Source organism: Pseudorca crassidens, chromosome 19 (genome assembly GCF_039906515.1).
Source record: "Pseudorca crassidens isolate mPseCra1 chromosome 19, mPseCra1.hap1, whole genome shotgun sequence".
Taxonomy (NCBI): Eukaryota; Metazoa; Chordata; class Mammalia; order Artiodactyla; family Delphinidae; genus Pseudorca; species Pseudorca crassidens.
Genome location: NC_090314.1, coordinates 26,708,494 through 26,724,297, shown reverse-complemented (window position 1 = coordinate 26,724,297; position 15,804 = coordinate 26,708,494). Strand labels below are relative to the sequence as shown.

Below are 15,804 nucleotides of genomic sequence, written 5' to 3'. Positions count from 1 at the left end.
ACCTCACCTCACCTCCGTAACCTCACATCCCTCACATCACGTTCCTCACATAACCTCCCTCACCTCACTCACCTCACCATCCTCAAGTCACCTCTCTTCCCTCAACTCACCTCACCTCCCTCACATCACCTCCTTCTCAACTCTTAACTCACCTCCCTCTCCTCACATCACCTCCCTCACCTAATCTCCCTCCCCTCCCCTCCTTCACCTCCCTCACATCACTTGCCTCACCTCAACTACCTCACCTCTCTACCTCCCTCACCTCATCACCCACACCTCACCTCTCCACTCACCTCACCTCCCTCACCTCACCCCCTTCACTTCCCTCACCTCACCTCACCTCCCTCATGTCACCTCACCTCAGTCACCTCACCTCACATCACTCACCTCTCTTCCGTTACTTCCCACATCACTCCTCACCTCCCTAACCTCACTTCAGATCCCTCACCTCACCTCCCTCACCTCCCTCACCTCACTTCCGTCTCCTCAGCTCACCTCCCTCACATCACTTCCCTCACCTCACCTCCCTCACCTCACCTCACTTCTCATGCATCACCTCCCTCACCTCCCTCACATCACCTCACTCACCTCAGCTCCCTCACATACCTCACCTCACCTCACCGCACTCACCTCCCCTCACCTCTCTCATCTCACCTCCCTCACCTCCCTCCAGTAACCTCCCTCACCTTCCTCACGTCACGTCCATCACCTCTCTCACCTCAACTCCCTCACCTCATTTCCCTCACTTTTCTCACCTCACCTCAGCTCCCTCACCTCATCTGCCTCACCTCACACACCTCTCCTCACCTCCCACACCTCACCTCACCTCCCTCACCTCACCTTACCTAAATCACCTCACCTCCCTCACCTCCCTTACCTCACCTACCTCACCTAACTCACCTCACCTCCCTCAACACAACTCATCTACCTCAACTCACCTCTCCTCACTTCCTGTACCTTGACTCACCTCACCTCCCTCACCTCACCTCCCTCACCTCATCACCCTCACCTACCTCATCACACCTTCAGCACCTCACCTCAACTTCCTCCCCTCACCTCCCTCACCTCACCTCTTTCACCTCCCTCACCTCAGCTCCCTCACCTCACCTCACAGCCCTCACCTCAGATCGCTCACCTCACCTCCCTCACGTCCCTCACATCACCTCCCTCATCTCACCTCCCTCACAACCCTCACCTCACCTCACCTACCTCACCTCACCTTCCTCATATCCCTCACCTCACCTTCCACACCTCACCTCACTACCCTCACCACACCTCCCTCACCTCTGTAATCTCACCTCAGCTCCCTCATATCATCTTACACCCCTCAACTCACCTCACCTCCCTCACCTCACCTCCGTCACTTCCCACACATCTCCTCACCTCTCTAAACTCACCTCACCTCCCTCACCTCTCCTCCCTCAACTCCCTCACCAAACTTCCCTCACCTCACCTCACCTCTGGCACCTCACCTGTCTCACTGCACTTTACTCACCTGCCACACATCACCTCCCTCACCTCACCTCCCTCACCTCACTTACCTCACCTCCCTGATCTCCTTCAACTCATGTACCTCACCTCACATCCCTCACCTCCCTTACATCACCTCCCTCACCTCACCTAACCTCCCTCACCTCACTTACCTCACCTACCTCCATTCAACTCCCTCACCTCTCTCACCTCTCTCACCTCAACTCCCTCACCTCACCTCGCCTCCGTCACCTCACGTCCCTCATCTCCCTAACGTAACCACCCTCACCTCACATCACCTCCCTCACCTCAGCTCCATCAACTCACCTCCCTCACCTCCATCCACTCACTTCCCTCACCTCCGTCATCTCACCTCCATCACCTCACGACACTCACCTCCCTCACCTCACCTCCCTCACCTCTCCTCTCTCACCTCAGTTACCTTACCTCCCTTACCTCACCTCCCTCACTTCACCACCGTCACCTCAGTTCCCTCAAATCCCTCATATCACCTCTGTTACATCACTTCACCTCCCTCCGAGTGGACCTGTGGGTGGATGAGTTTTCGGCAAACTCGTAGTCCTGGGTGGGTGGCACCCTCCATATGTGTTGGCACTTGGCAGCACGCCCCAGAATCCTCTCGATGCTCACAGGGACATGGCCCAGGAATTTTCTAGGCCCGGGGGCTTGCAGTTCCTTGGGCATCCCCCATACTCGCTCACGCTGAGCTGGGTGCAGCCCAGCTGTGGCCGGGCCTGCCGTCCAGCCAGGCAGCTGCTGGTCCGAAGCCACTGGGAGCCACCACTGTGTCAGCTCAGCCCCTCAGGCCCAGCAAGGACACCCATGCACCCACGCCACCCCGATTACAGGGCCCCGCACCTGATGGCCAGCAGGCCCGGGGAAGTGGCCCAGGCCCCCACCCCTGCGCACGCCACCCAGCTGTGGTGAAATTGCAGAGGGGCGGCTTATTCCAGAGGGAGCTGTGGAGTGACACACGGGAAGACAGATGGCTGCGGCGTGGCAGAGCACTGGTGGGGATGGCTAAGTGCAGGTCCAGAGGCTCTTGGGCTGCATGGATGGCCACCAGGCCTGCGGCCACCTCTGGGACACTGACAGCCACCCCTGGGGCGTCAGGTGTGCCCCTGCATTCCAGGGCCGAATTCTGGCCGCCTGGCCAGCCGGGCCAGCTGGGAGCACCCCTCCAGTTCATGCTGTGGTGGGAGGGGCCTGAGTAGGTGGGGCCTGCAGCAGTGCCCAGCAGGGGCGGAGCAGGTGGCTACCAGCACAGGCGAGTAAAGAAGGCTGAGCGGGAGGCAAAAAGCCTACAGCACCCTGTATTCCCAAGCGGTCTCCCATCCCAAGTACTAATGAGGCCCGACCTTGCTTATCTTGCGAGATCAGACGACATCGGGTGCATTCAGGGTGGTATGGCCACAGACGGGGGTGCGGGATGTGGGCTGCCTCTTGAGGCCCATTTTTGCTGGCGCTTGCACATTATCGCCAGCCTGGAGGCCAGCCCGCCTCGGCAGGACCCAATCACCTGCCCAGGCAAAGGGAATGGACGTCTCCGGTATTGGGCGGTGGCGGAGGGTTTGGCGACCACCTCCCAGCCCAAGGCGGGCATGACACAGCAAACAATTCGACGCTTGGCGCCCCGCCAGAGATCCCGCACGTCGCACACAGGGACATGGCCCTGGAGTCTTCAGGGCCCTAGGCCACCGACCCTTTGGCATCAAACCTGCCCGCCCACGCAGCGCTAGGAACAGTGCAGCCACAGCCCAGGCCAGTCCTCCTGCCCAACAGCAGCTGGCCCAAAGCCACTGGGAGCCACCATTGAGTCACCACGGCCCCTTAGCGCCAGCAAGTCCACCCTTGTCCCAACGCCACTTGCTGAGCTCAGGACCCTGCCCCTGGTGACCGGCAGGCCAGGGGAAGTGGCCCCTGCCCTCGATCCTGCTCCCGCCACTGGCCGCGGCAACACGGTGGAGTGGGGGCTTTTTTGGGAGGTAGCTGTGGAGGGACACAGTGGCACACAGGTGGTGGCCCCGGGGCTGGGCGCCAGTGGCGGCGGCCACGTGCAGGTTGAGGGGCTCGCAGGCCGCACGGATGGCAACCGGGCCCGTGGCAGAGTCTGGTTCTGGAGGGCTCTGAGATTCCATCCGCTCTGGTGCCTCGGTGTTGCTGGCCCGAAACCTGGCAGTACAACACCCCAATGGCCCACAGACAGAGCCTCCCCAGCTGTGCTCACAGCCAGCCCAACCACAGGCCACACCTCTCCACGGGACACTTGAACTACTCCCAGGATCCCCACAAGGTACGGCACCGGGCGGCCGAATGGGCTGAGATGCTGTCCATGCGGCGCCCTCTGGCCACCTCCGCCTCCCTCACAGCTGGCCGAGGCCTCGTATCAGTGGGCCCCGGCTCCCAGCTCAGCGCTGCTCCTCCACCCCTCCCAGCCCTTGCCCAATGTCCAGGCTACTGAGCGCCCTCCACCCCCACCCACGTTCATGCCACTCAGCCAGAACCCAGGGTGCAATGCCAACTACAGGTGTATGACAGCCTGGAGCTGAAGCGGCAAGTGCAGGAGAGCCAAGCGCGGGCCAACTCGCTGCTACCTTCCACCTCGGCCTCGAGGCCCTCTCTGCACCTGAACCAGCCTGGGTAAATGAACTTACCAGCAGCAAATGGGGGCAGGGGCGGGGGGGCGGGAGGGCATGGAGAGAGGAATAAAGAGTGCCAGAGTCCAGGAAACATTGGTGGTCTGTGACTTGGAAGCACCACTTCTTCTGCCAGCCTGGGTTCCTGCCCTTGGCTTCCTGAAATAAGAAACCAGTGTCCCCTTCTTGGCCTGAGGGTCCCCTTGGTTTAGTGGTCACAGTCCTGCCAGCAGGCCCCTCCTGGTCCTATACCATGCACTAAGTACATCTGCAGCTGCAGACTCCAAACCACTGGTCTCTGAACACCTTCTCTGTGTCTCAGCTGTCCCTATCCCCAAAGAGCCTCATACAAGAAGCTGCTTCCAAACTGGGAGGTTCCACATCTGGGCAGGTCCAGCTCCAGGCCCAGTGAAGGGCATGAAGAAGGCTGAGGCTCTGGACTCCAGCCAGGCCTTCCACAGGACTCTGAGGCCAAGGTCTTCCTAGTCTCAGGAGGGGCCAAGAGATGGAATGTGTCATTTGAACAAGCAAGTCAGCGGGCGGTGAGCGAATGCCTGACCGCACGAGGGTAGGTGTGCCGGCCTCCGGGCCCTGTTTGACTGTCCAGGCTCAGCTTACCTGACCCTGGTTACCAGGGAATGCCACCCTGGGCCCTCTTTTTCTTCCCCCTCCCTCACTGTGACCTCACCACCTGCCCCATTATGACCCAGGCTGGCTCCCAGTTAAAAGTGGAGGGCAGGGGACACAGGCAGTCCTGGGACCCCCGGCCATGGGTGAGCAAACCTACTACTGAGCCAAGCCGTATCCTGGCCCCATCCCCAGGAAATGCCAGGAGCAAGGAGACCCAATTCTTCTGATCCCGGTCAGCTTCATCTTGCTCAACGTGGGGATCAACGTGGTGACTATGGTCAGGGTAGGATCTGTGCAGCTGGGTTGGGGGAGCCCTGGGGTCTTGAAGGGGCTGAGGTGGGAGGAATGCTGTGGTGTGGCCGGACAAGGGTTGGATTTCAAGGCTTACCCTGCTCCCTGCCTCCCCCCTCCCCTTCTTCCCTCATCTCTGGAGGCATCTGAAGAGATTCTTGTGGGCACTTTTCAATCGTATTTTCCCCAAATGTGAGTGGACGCCAGCGTGGGCTCAGGGGATGCAGGTCTGTCCTCTTTCTTCTATCCCTGCCTTGATTCTCAGCCCCTCAGGAACACAGGCCCTGTTCCACCTCGCTTTTCCCCACAGACAAGCAAGCCAGCTAAGTAGGCAGCCATCGCATGTGCATGCGCTGCTCCGTGGATCCCAAGAACCTGTGCTCAAGAGTTTCTTCCCACTTCCACCATCGCCCAAGCTTCCTGCTCGGGCACCTAAAGCACCTTGACTCCCGGATACCAGACACAAAAGATGATAAGGCCTCTAAGTGCTGCTGGATGCTGCCTCAGTGTGGATGGTCTGGGGCTTCCACGGAGGCTCCACGGGGACTGTGGAACGAGTGGGTAGTGGGAGCTGGGGAAGCCCCTCCAGTCACAGCCTTAAAGTCCCAAGACAACTTTTACTCCAGGTAAGAGACACCTCTTACCTGACCTGACCTCACCTCCGTCACCTCAGCTCCCTCACCACGCTCACCTCAACTCCCTCACCTCCCTCACCTCACCTCCCTCACCTCCCGCACCACACCTCACCTTCTTCACCTCACCTCACCTACGTCACCTCACCTCCCTCACCTCCCTTACCTCACCTCCCTCACCTCATCTCTCTCACATCCCCTCCCTCACCTCCATCTCCTAACCTCTCTCACCTCACCTCACCTCCCTCACCTCACATCACATACCTCAGGTCACCTACCTCAGTTCCCACACCTCAACTCACCTCCCTCACCACACCTCTGTAAACTCACCTCCCTCACTTCCTTCACAACAACCTCACCTCGCACACTCACCACACGTACCTCACCTCCCTCACCTCACCTACGTCATCTCACCTCCCTTACCTCCATTACCTCACCTCCTTCACCTCATCTCCCTCACCTAACCTCCCTCACCTCCCACACCTCACCTCCCTCACATCACGATGCTCACCTCACTTCTGTCAACTCCCTCACATCACCTCAGCACCCTCACATCACCTCACCTCCCTCACCTCACTTCCTTCACATCACCTCCCTCACCTCACCTCACCTCCCTCACCTCACTTCCGTCAACTCCCTCACATCACCTCAGCACCCTCACATCACCTCACCTCACTTCCTTCACATCACCTCCCTCACCTCACCTCACCTCCCTCACCTCCCTCACCTCATTTCCCTCAACTCACCTCATGTCTGCCACTTCACCTCACCTCTCTCACCTCCCTCATCTGACCTCCCTCTCCTCACCTCAGCTACCTCACCTCATCTCCCTCACCTCACCTCCCTCACCTCCCTCACCTCAACTCCATCACTTCTCTCACCTCACCTGCCTCACCTCACCTCTCCTCACTCACCTCAACTCATTTCCTTTGCCTCATCTCCCTCACCTCACTTCCTTCTCCTCCCACACCTCACCTGCCTCACCTCACTACTACTCCTTCACCTCACCTCACGTCCCTCACCTCACCTCACTCAATTCCATCACTTCACCACCCTCACCTCCCTCACCTCACCTCTTTCACATAACTCAACTCACATTCCTCATCTCACGTCCCTCACCTCCCTCACATCACGTCCCTCACCTCCCTCCATTCAGTTCCCTCACCTCCATCACCTCACTTCCCTCACCTCCCTCACCTCACGTCCCTCACCTCACGTCCCTCACCTCCCTGACATCACCTTCCTCACCTCTCTCACCTCACCTCCCCACCTCCCTCCACTCACCTCACTTCCCTCACCTCACCTCCCTCACCTCACATCCCTCATCTACCTCTCATCAGCTCCCTCACCTCAAGTCCCTCACCTCCCTCACCTCATCTCTCCTCCCTCACCTCACCTCACCTCCCTCACCTCACCTCCCTCACATCCCTCACCTCCCCACACTCACCTTCCTCAACACACCTCCTTCACCTCCCTACCATTGCCCCAGTTTCGCTCACGCTTACACCTTACTGCCAGCCTGGCGGCCACCCTGCCACAGCAGGGCCCTGTCGCCTGCCCAGGCAGGGGGAATGGAGGTCTCAGGTATCTGGCGGTGGTGGAGGGTTTGGCGACCACCTCCCAGCCCAGGGTTGGCGTGACCCAGCAAACCCTTCGGCACTTGGCGCACCACCCAAGATCCCGCACGTCGCTCACAGGGACATGGCCCTGGAGGCTTCAGGTCCCGGGGCCCGTGGTCCCTTGGGCATCGCCCCTGCCTGCCCATGCGGCACTAGGCACAGCCCAGCTGCCACCCGGGCCGGCCCTCCTGCCCAACAGCAGCTGGCCTGAAGCCACTGGGAGCCACCACTGAGTCGGCACAGCCCCTCAGGCCCGGCAAGGCCACCCTTGCCCCCACGCCACCCACTGAGCACAGGACCCTGCCCCTGTTGTCCAGCAGGCCCGGGTAAGCGGCCCCGGCACCCGCCCCTGCGCCCACCCCCCAGCCATGGCAGAAAGGCAGAGGGGCGGTTTTCTCTGGAGGGTGCTGTGGAGAGACCCAAGGTCAGACAGGTGGCTGCGGTGTGGCTGGGCACCAGTGGTGGTGGCCAAGTGCAGGTCCAGAAGCTCACGGGCCACACGGACTGCCACCGGCCCGCGGCCATGTCTGAGTTCCGGCCAGCCACCCCGGAGCTTCTGGTGTGCCGCTGCCTTCCAGGGTCACCTTCTGGTCGCCTGGCCAGCCGGGCCGGCAGGGAGCGCCCCCTCCGTCACGTGCCATGGTGGGAGGGGCCTGAGGAGTTGGGGCCTGCAGCGGGGCCCGGTGTGGTCAGAGCCGGTGGCCACTGCCGTGAGCAAGTAAATGAGAAGGCGGAGTGGGAGGCAAAAAGCCTACAGCACCTGGTACTCCCAGGCGGTCTCCCATCCAAGTACTAACCAGGCTCGACCCTGCTTTGCTTGCGAGATCAGATGACATCGGGCGCGTTCAGGGTGGTATGGCCGCAGACAGGGCGGAGGCCGTGGGCTGCCTCTTGAGGCCCAGTTTCGCTGGCACTTGTGCCTTACCACCAGCCCAGTGACCCACCCTCTCCGGCAGGGCAAAATGGCCCTGATAATACTCGTAACTCAGGCACAGACACTCTACCTAATTAAGGCATTGACATCCTCTTAACTGAGGCACTGACACTGTTCCTAAGGCACTCACACTACTCCTAACTCAGGCCATAACACTACTAAGAACTGAGGCACTGACACTGTCCCTAACTAAGGCCCTGATACTACTATTACCTAAGGGAAAGAGACTGTCCCTAACTAAAACCAGGACGCTATTCACAACTCGGGAATGAACACTGTCCCTAATGAACCCCGTGAAACTAATCCTAAACCAGGCACTCACACTCTGCCTAAGACCTTGACAATACTCTTGAGGGACTGACACTGTTCGTAACTAAGACCTTTACACTACTCCTAACTCAGGCCCTGAGACTACTAACAACTGAGGCACAGACACTGTCCCTAAGACCAGTACACTACTCACAATTTGGGAAGGACACTGTCCCTAACCAAACCCGTTACACTAATCCTAACACAAGCACTCACACTCTGCCTCACTACGGCCTTGAAAATACTCTTAACTGAGGCACTGACACTGTCAGTGACCCGGACACTATTCCAAACTCAGCACTGAGACTGTCCCTAACTAACTCCGTGATACTACTACCAACTCAGGCACGGACACTCTCCTTAACTAAAGCCGTGACACTACACTTAACTCAGGCATTGACACTGTCTATAACTAAGGGCCTGAAACTTCTCACAACTCTGACATTGACACTGTCCTTAACTAAGGACCTGATATTACTGCAATCTCAGGCATTCACACGCTTCCTAACTAAGGTCTTGACAGTACTTTTAACTCAGGCACTGAGACTGTACTTAAGACCCTCACACTACTCCTAACTCAGGCTATACAACTACTCCTAACCCAGGCACTGAATCTGTCCCTAACTAATGCCCTGACACTAAGGCACAGACACTATCCTCAGCTAAGACCTGGACGCTACTTACAATCTGGGAATGTACACTGTCCCTAACTAAATCCGTGACACTAATACTATCTCAGGCACTCACCCTCTGCCTCACTAAGGCCTTGACAGTACTCTTAACTGAGGCACTGACACTTGTCCCTAAGGCCCTCACACCACACCTAACTCAGGCTATGACAATGTCCTTAAATAAGGTGATGACCCTACTTCTAACTCAAGCCTGAACACTACTCCTAACTCAGGAACTGGTTTCTCCCTAATAAAGGCCCTGATACTAATAACTCAGGCACTGACATTCTACCTAACTGAGGACTTGACATACTTTTAACTGAGGAACTGACACTGTCCCTAATGCCCTCACACTACTCCTCACTCAGGCCATAACACTACTCCTAACTCAGGAAATGACACTTGCCCTAACTAAGGCCCTGACCCTACTACTTAATAAGGCACAGACACTGTCCCTAAGAAAGACCCTCACACTACTCCTAACTCAGGTTTTAACACTACTCCTAACTCAGGCACTGACACTGTCCCTATTTAAGGCCATGGCACTACTCCAAATTCAGGGACTGACACTATACCTAAATAAGGCCCTGACGCTACTACTAACTCAGGCGGTGACACTACTCCAACTCAGGCCATAATATTATTCCTACCTCAGGTACTGACACTGTCCCTATCTAAGGCCCTTACACTAGTCCCAACTCCGGCCATGACACTACTCCTAACTCAGGCACTGACACTCTCCCTACATAAGACCAGGATGCTACTGCCGACTTGTGAATGGACACTGTAGCTAACTAAAGTCGTGACATTAATCCTAACTCACACACTGACACTCTGCCTAACTAAGGCCCGGACACTATTCCTAACTCAGCAATGATACTGTCCCTATCTAAGTTCGTGATATTTCTACCAAAGAAGGCACTGACACTCACCTTAACTATAGTAGTAGTAGCAGTAGTAGCAGCAGCAGTAGTAGTGGTAGCAGCAGTAGCGGTAATAGCAGTAGTACTTGCCATGCACTGGGATAATAGTAGTATTAGCAGCAGTATTAGTAGTAGCAGTAGTGGTAATAGTAGTTTTATTTGGCATGCAGTGGGCCAGTAGTAGTACTAGTAGCAGCAGCAGTAGTAGTAGCAGCAGTAGTAGTAGTAGTAGCAGCAGTAGTGGTAATATTAGACGTTTTTGCCATGCACTGGGATAGTAGTAGAAGCTGTAGTAGTGGTAGAAGCAGCAGTAGAAGTGGCAGCATCAGCAGATTTGCCCTGCAGTGGGCCATAAGTAGTAGTAGCAGTAACAGCAATAACAGTAGTAGTAGTAGTAATAGTAGTAGTATTTGCCATGCACTGGACTGCTAGAAGTAGCAGTAGTAGTAGCAGTATTAGCAGCAGCAGCACTAGTAGTAATAGTAGTAGTACTTGCAGTGCACTGGACTATGAGTAGTAGCAGTAGTAGTAGCAGTATTAGCAGCAGCAGGAACAATGGAAGTAATAGTAGTAGTATTTGCCATGCACAGGACTACTAGTAGTAGCAGTAGTAGCATCAGTAGTAGTAGTAGCAGCAGCAGTAGTAGTTATAGTAGCAGTATTTGCCATGCACTGGACTACTAGTAGTAGCATTAGTAGTAGCAGTAAAAGCAAAATCAGTAGTATCAGTAAATTTGCCATGCACTAGGCTATTAGTATTGATAGTAGTAGTAGCAGTAGTAGCAGCAACAGCAGTAGAAGTAGAAGCAGCAATATTTGTACTAGTAGCAGTTGTAGTACCAATAGTAGCAGCAGGAGCAGCAGTAGTAGTAATAGTAGTAGTATTTGCCATACACTGGTCTAGTAGTAGTAGTAGCCGCAGCAGCAGTAGAAGAAGTAGCAGCAGTAGGAGGAGCAGCAGCAGTAGTAGGAGCAGAAGTAGTGGTAATAGTAGTAGTATTTGCCATGCCCTAGGCTAGTAGTAGCAGTAGCAGCAAGAGCAGTAGTACTAGTAGATTTGCCAGGCACTGGGCTAGTACAATAGATAGTAGTTGTAGCAGTAGTAGCAGCTTCCAAAATAGTAGTAATAGTTGTAGTGTTTACAATTCACTTGACTACTAGTAGTAGCAGTACTAGCAGCAGCAGGTGTAGTAGTAATAGTAGTAGAATTTGCCATGCACTGGGCTAGTAGTAGTAGTAGCAGCAGCAGAAGAAGTAGCATCAGCAGTAGTAATAGTAGCTGCAGTAGTGGTAATAGTAATAAAATTTACCATGCACTGGACTAGTAGTAGTATTAGTAGTGGTAGCAGAAGCAGTAGAAATGACAGCAGCATCACTAGTATTAGCAGCAGATTTGCCCTGCAGTGGGCCACTCATAGTAGTAGAAATAGAAGTAATAGCAGTAGCAGAAGAATATTTGCCATGCACTGGGCTAGTAGTTTTGATAGTAGTAGAAGCAGTAGTAGCAACAGCAGCAGTAGTAGTAATTGTGGTAGTATTTGCCATGCACTGGACTACTAGTGGTAGCAGTAGTAGTAGCAGTAGTAGCAGCAGCAGCAGTAGTAGTAATAGTAGTAGTATTTGCCATGCACTAGACTACTAGTAGTAGCAGTAGCAGTAGCAGTATTAGCAGCAGCAGCAGCAATGGTAAATGTAGTAGTATTTGCTATGCACAGGACTACTAGTTGTAGTAGTAGAAGTAACAGTAATAGCAGCAGTAGCAGGAGTAGTAGTAATACTAGTAGTATTTGCCATGCACAGGACTCGTAGTATTAATATTAGTAGCATCATCATTAGAAGTAGCAGCAGCAGAAGTAGAAGTAGCAGCAGCACTACTAGTAGTAATAGCAGTAGTAGTAGCACTACTAGCAGCAGCAGCAGCAGTAGTAGTAATTGTAGTAATATTTGCCATGCACAGGACTACTAGTTCTAGCAGTAGTAGTAGTAGCAGCAGCAGAAGCAGTAGTAGTAACAGTAGTAGTATTAGTCATGCCCTGGGCTAGAAGTAGTAGTAGTAGTAACAGCAGCAATAGAATTAGCAGCAAAAGCAGTAGTAGTAGCAACAGTATTGGTAATAGTTGTACCAGTTTGCCATGCACTGGGATAGTAGTTATAGTTGTAGTAGTGGTATCAGCAGCAGTAATAATGGCAGTAGCAGCAGAAGCAGTAGCAGCATTAGTAGTAATAGTAGTAGTAATTGCCATGAACTGGACTACAAGAAGTAGCAGTAGTAGAAGCTTCAGCAGCAGGACTTGTTATAGTAGTAGTATTTGACATGCACTGGGGTAGTAGTAGTACTACTAGCAGCAGTACTAATATTAGCATCAGTAGTAGTAGTAGCAGCAGTACTAGTAAAAGTAGTAGTACTTGCCATGTACTGGGCTAGTAGTAGTTGTAGTAGTAGTGGTAGCAGCAGCAGTAGAAGTGGCAGCAGTGTCAGTAGAAGTAGCAGAAGATTTGACCTGCAGCGGCCCAGTAGTAGCATAAGCATTAGCAGTAATAGGTGTACTACTAGTAGATTTGCCATATACTGGGCTAGTTGTATTGATACTAGTAGTGGCAGTAGTAGCAGCAGCAGCAGTAGTAGTAATAATAGTAATATTTGCCATGCACTGGACTACTAGTCGTAGCAGCAGTAGTAGCAGAAGTAGCAGCAGCAGCAGTAGTGGTAATAGTAGTCGTATTTTCCATACACTGGGATAGTAGTAATAGTAGTAGCACCAGCAGCAGTAGAAGAAGCAGCAGCAGTAGTAATAACAGCAGTAGTAGTTGTAGAAGCAATATTGGTAATAGTAGTAGTACTTGCCATGCACTAGGCTTGTAGTAGTAGTAACAGTAGCAGCAAGAGCAGTAGTAGTAGTAGATTTACCAGGCACTGGGCTAGTAGAATTGATAGTAGTAGTAGCAGTAGTAGCAACAGCAGCAGTAGTAGTAATAGTAGTAGAATTTGAAATACACTGGACTACTAGTAGTAGCAGTAGTAGCAGCAGCAGGTGTAGTAGCAATGGTAGTAATATTTGCCATTCGCTGGGCTAGTAGCAGCAGCAGTAGAAGTAGCAGCAGCAGTAGCAATAGTAGCTGCAGAGTGGTACTACTAGTAGTATTTGCCATGCACTGGGCTGGTAGTAGTATTAGTAGTAGCAGCAGAGGCAGTAGAAGTAGCAACAGCAGCAGTAGTAGTGGCAAAATATTATCCCAGCAGTGGGCCAGTAGTAGTAGTACCAATAGCAGCAATAGCAGTAGTATTAGTAAATTTGTCAAGAAGTGGGCTAGAAGTATTGATTGTAGTACTAGCAGTAGTAGCAGCAGCAGCAGTAGTAGTAATAGAAGTAGTATTTACCATGCACTGGACTACTACTAGTAGAAGTAGTTGTATCAGTAGTAGCAGCAACAGCAGCAGTATTAGTGATAGTAGTAGTATTTTCCATGCACTGGGCTAGTAGTAGTAGTAGTAGTAGCAGCAACAGTAGAAGTAACAACAGCAGCAGTAGTAGTAGCAGTAATAGTGGTAATAGTACTAGTATTTGCCATGCACTGGGCTAGTAGTAGTAGTAGTAGTAGTGGTAGCAGCAGCAGTAGTAGTAGCAGCAGATATGCCCAGCAGTGGGCCAGTAGTAGTAGTAGCAGTAGCAGCAATAGCAGTAGTAGTAGTATATTTCCCATGCACTGGGCTAGTAGTACTGATAGTAGTATTAGCATTAGTAGCAGCAGCATCAGTAGTAGTAATATTAGTATTTGCCATGAACTGGACTACCATTAGTAGCAGTAGTAGTAGCAGTAGTAGCAGCAGCAGCAGCAATAGTAATATTATTTGCCATGCACAGGACTACTACTAGTAGCAATAGTAGTAGCAGTAGTAGCAGCAGCAGCAGTAGTAGTAGTAGAAGAAGTAATGGTAATAGTATTGGCCATGCACTAGGCTAGTAGTAGTTGTAGCAATAGCAGCAAGAGTAGTAGTAATAGTAGATTTTCCAGGAACTGGGCTAGTAGAATTGATAATAGTAGAAGCAGTAGTAGCACCATCCGAAGTAGTATTAATAGTAGTAGTATTGCATTGCACTGGACTACTAGTAGTAGCAGTAGTAGCAGCAGCAGGTGTAGTAGTAATAGTAGTAGTTTTTGCCATACACTGGGCTAGTAGTAGTAGCAGTAGCAGCAGCAGTAGAAGTAGCAGCAGCAGTAGTAATAGTAGCTGCAGTAGTGATAATAGTAGTAGTATTTGCCATGCACTGGGTTAGTAGTAGTATTAGTAGTGGTAGCAGAAGCACCAGAAGTGGCAGCAGAATCAGTAGTAGTAGCAGCAGATTTGCCCTGCAGTGGGCCAGTCGTAGTAGTACCAATAGCAGCAATAGCAGGAGTAGAAGTATATTTGCCATGCAATGGGCTAGTAGTTTTGATAGTAGTAGAAGCAGTAGTAGTAGCAGCAGCAGTAGTAGTAAGTGTGGTAGTGTTTGCCATGCACTGGACTACTAGTAGTAGCAGTAGTAGCAGCAGTAGCAGTAGTAGGAATATTAGTAATATTTGCCATGCACTGGACTGTTAGTTGTAGCAGTAGAAGTAACAGTAGTAGCAGCAGCAGCAGCAGTAGTAGTAATAGTAGTAATATTTGCCGTGCACTGGACTACTAGTAGTAGCAGTAGTAGTAGCAGCATTAGCAACATCAGCAGCAGTGGTAATAGTAGTACTATTTGCTATGCACTGGACTACTAGTCGTAGTAGTAGAAGTAACAGTAGTATTAGCAGTAGAAGATGCAGCAGCAGCAGTAGTAGTAGTATTTGCCATGCACAGGACTAGTAGTAGTAGTAGTACTAGCAGCAGCAGTAGAATTAGCAGCAGCAGTAGTAGAAGTAGCAGCAGTGGTACTAGTAGTAGTAGCAGTAGTAGAAGCAGTGGTAGCAGCTGCAGCAGTAGTAGTTATTGTGGTAGTATTTGCCATGCACTGGACTACTAGTAGTAGCAGTAGTGTTAGCAGTCGTAGCAGCAACAGCAGTAGGAGGAATAGTAGTTGTATTTCCCATGCACTGGACTACTAGTAGTAGCAGTAGGAGTAACAGTACTAGCAGCAGCAGCAGCAGTATTGGTAATAGTAGTAGTATTGTCGATGCACTGGTCTAGTAGTTGTAGTAGTAGTAGTAGTGGTAGCAGAAGCAGTAGAAGTGGCAGGAGCAGCAGTAGTAGTAGCAGCAGATTTGCCCAGCAGTGGACCAGTAGTAGTAGTAAAAGTAGCAGCAATAGCAGTAGAAGTAATAGATTTGACTGCACTGGGCTAGTAGTATTGATAGTAGTAGTAGGAATAGAAGCAGCCTCAGCAGTAGTAGTAATATTAGTTGTATTTGCCATGCACTGGACTACTAGTAGTAACAGTAGTAGTAGAAGTAGTAGCAGCAGCAGCAGCAATAGTAGTAATAGCACTACTATTTGCCATGCCCTGGGCTAGCAGTAATAGTAGTAATAACAACAGTAGTAGAAGTTGCTGCAGCAGTAGTACAGAATCAGCAGTTGTGGTAATAGTAGTAGTATTTTCCATGCACTGGGCTAGTAGTAATAGTATTTGTAGTACTAGCAGCAGCAGTAGAACTAGCAGCAGCAGCAGTAGAACTAACAGCAGTAGTGGTAATAGAAGAAGTA

At 52.2% G+C, this 15,804-nt stretch overlaps 2 pseudogenes; both read right to left on the bottom strand.

Moving 5' to 3' along the window:
- Positions 1–2,789: 2,789 nt before the first annotated feature.
- Positions 2,790–2,909, bottom strand: LOC137213668 (5S ribosomal RNA; annotated as a pseudogene).
- A 5,138-nt stretch (positions 2,910–8,047) lies between these two features.
- Positions 8,048–8,166, bottom strand: LOC137213666 (5S ribosomal RNA; annotated as a pseudogene).
- Between the last annotated feature and the right edge of the window lie 7,638 nt (positions 8,167–15,804).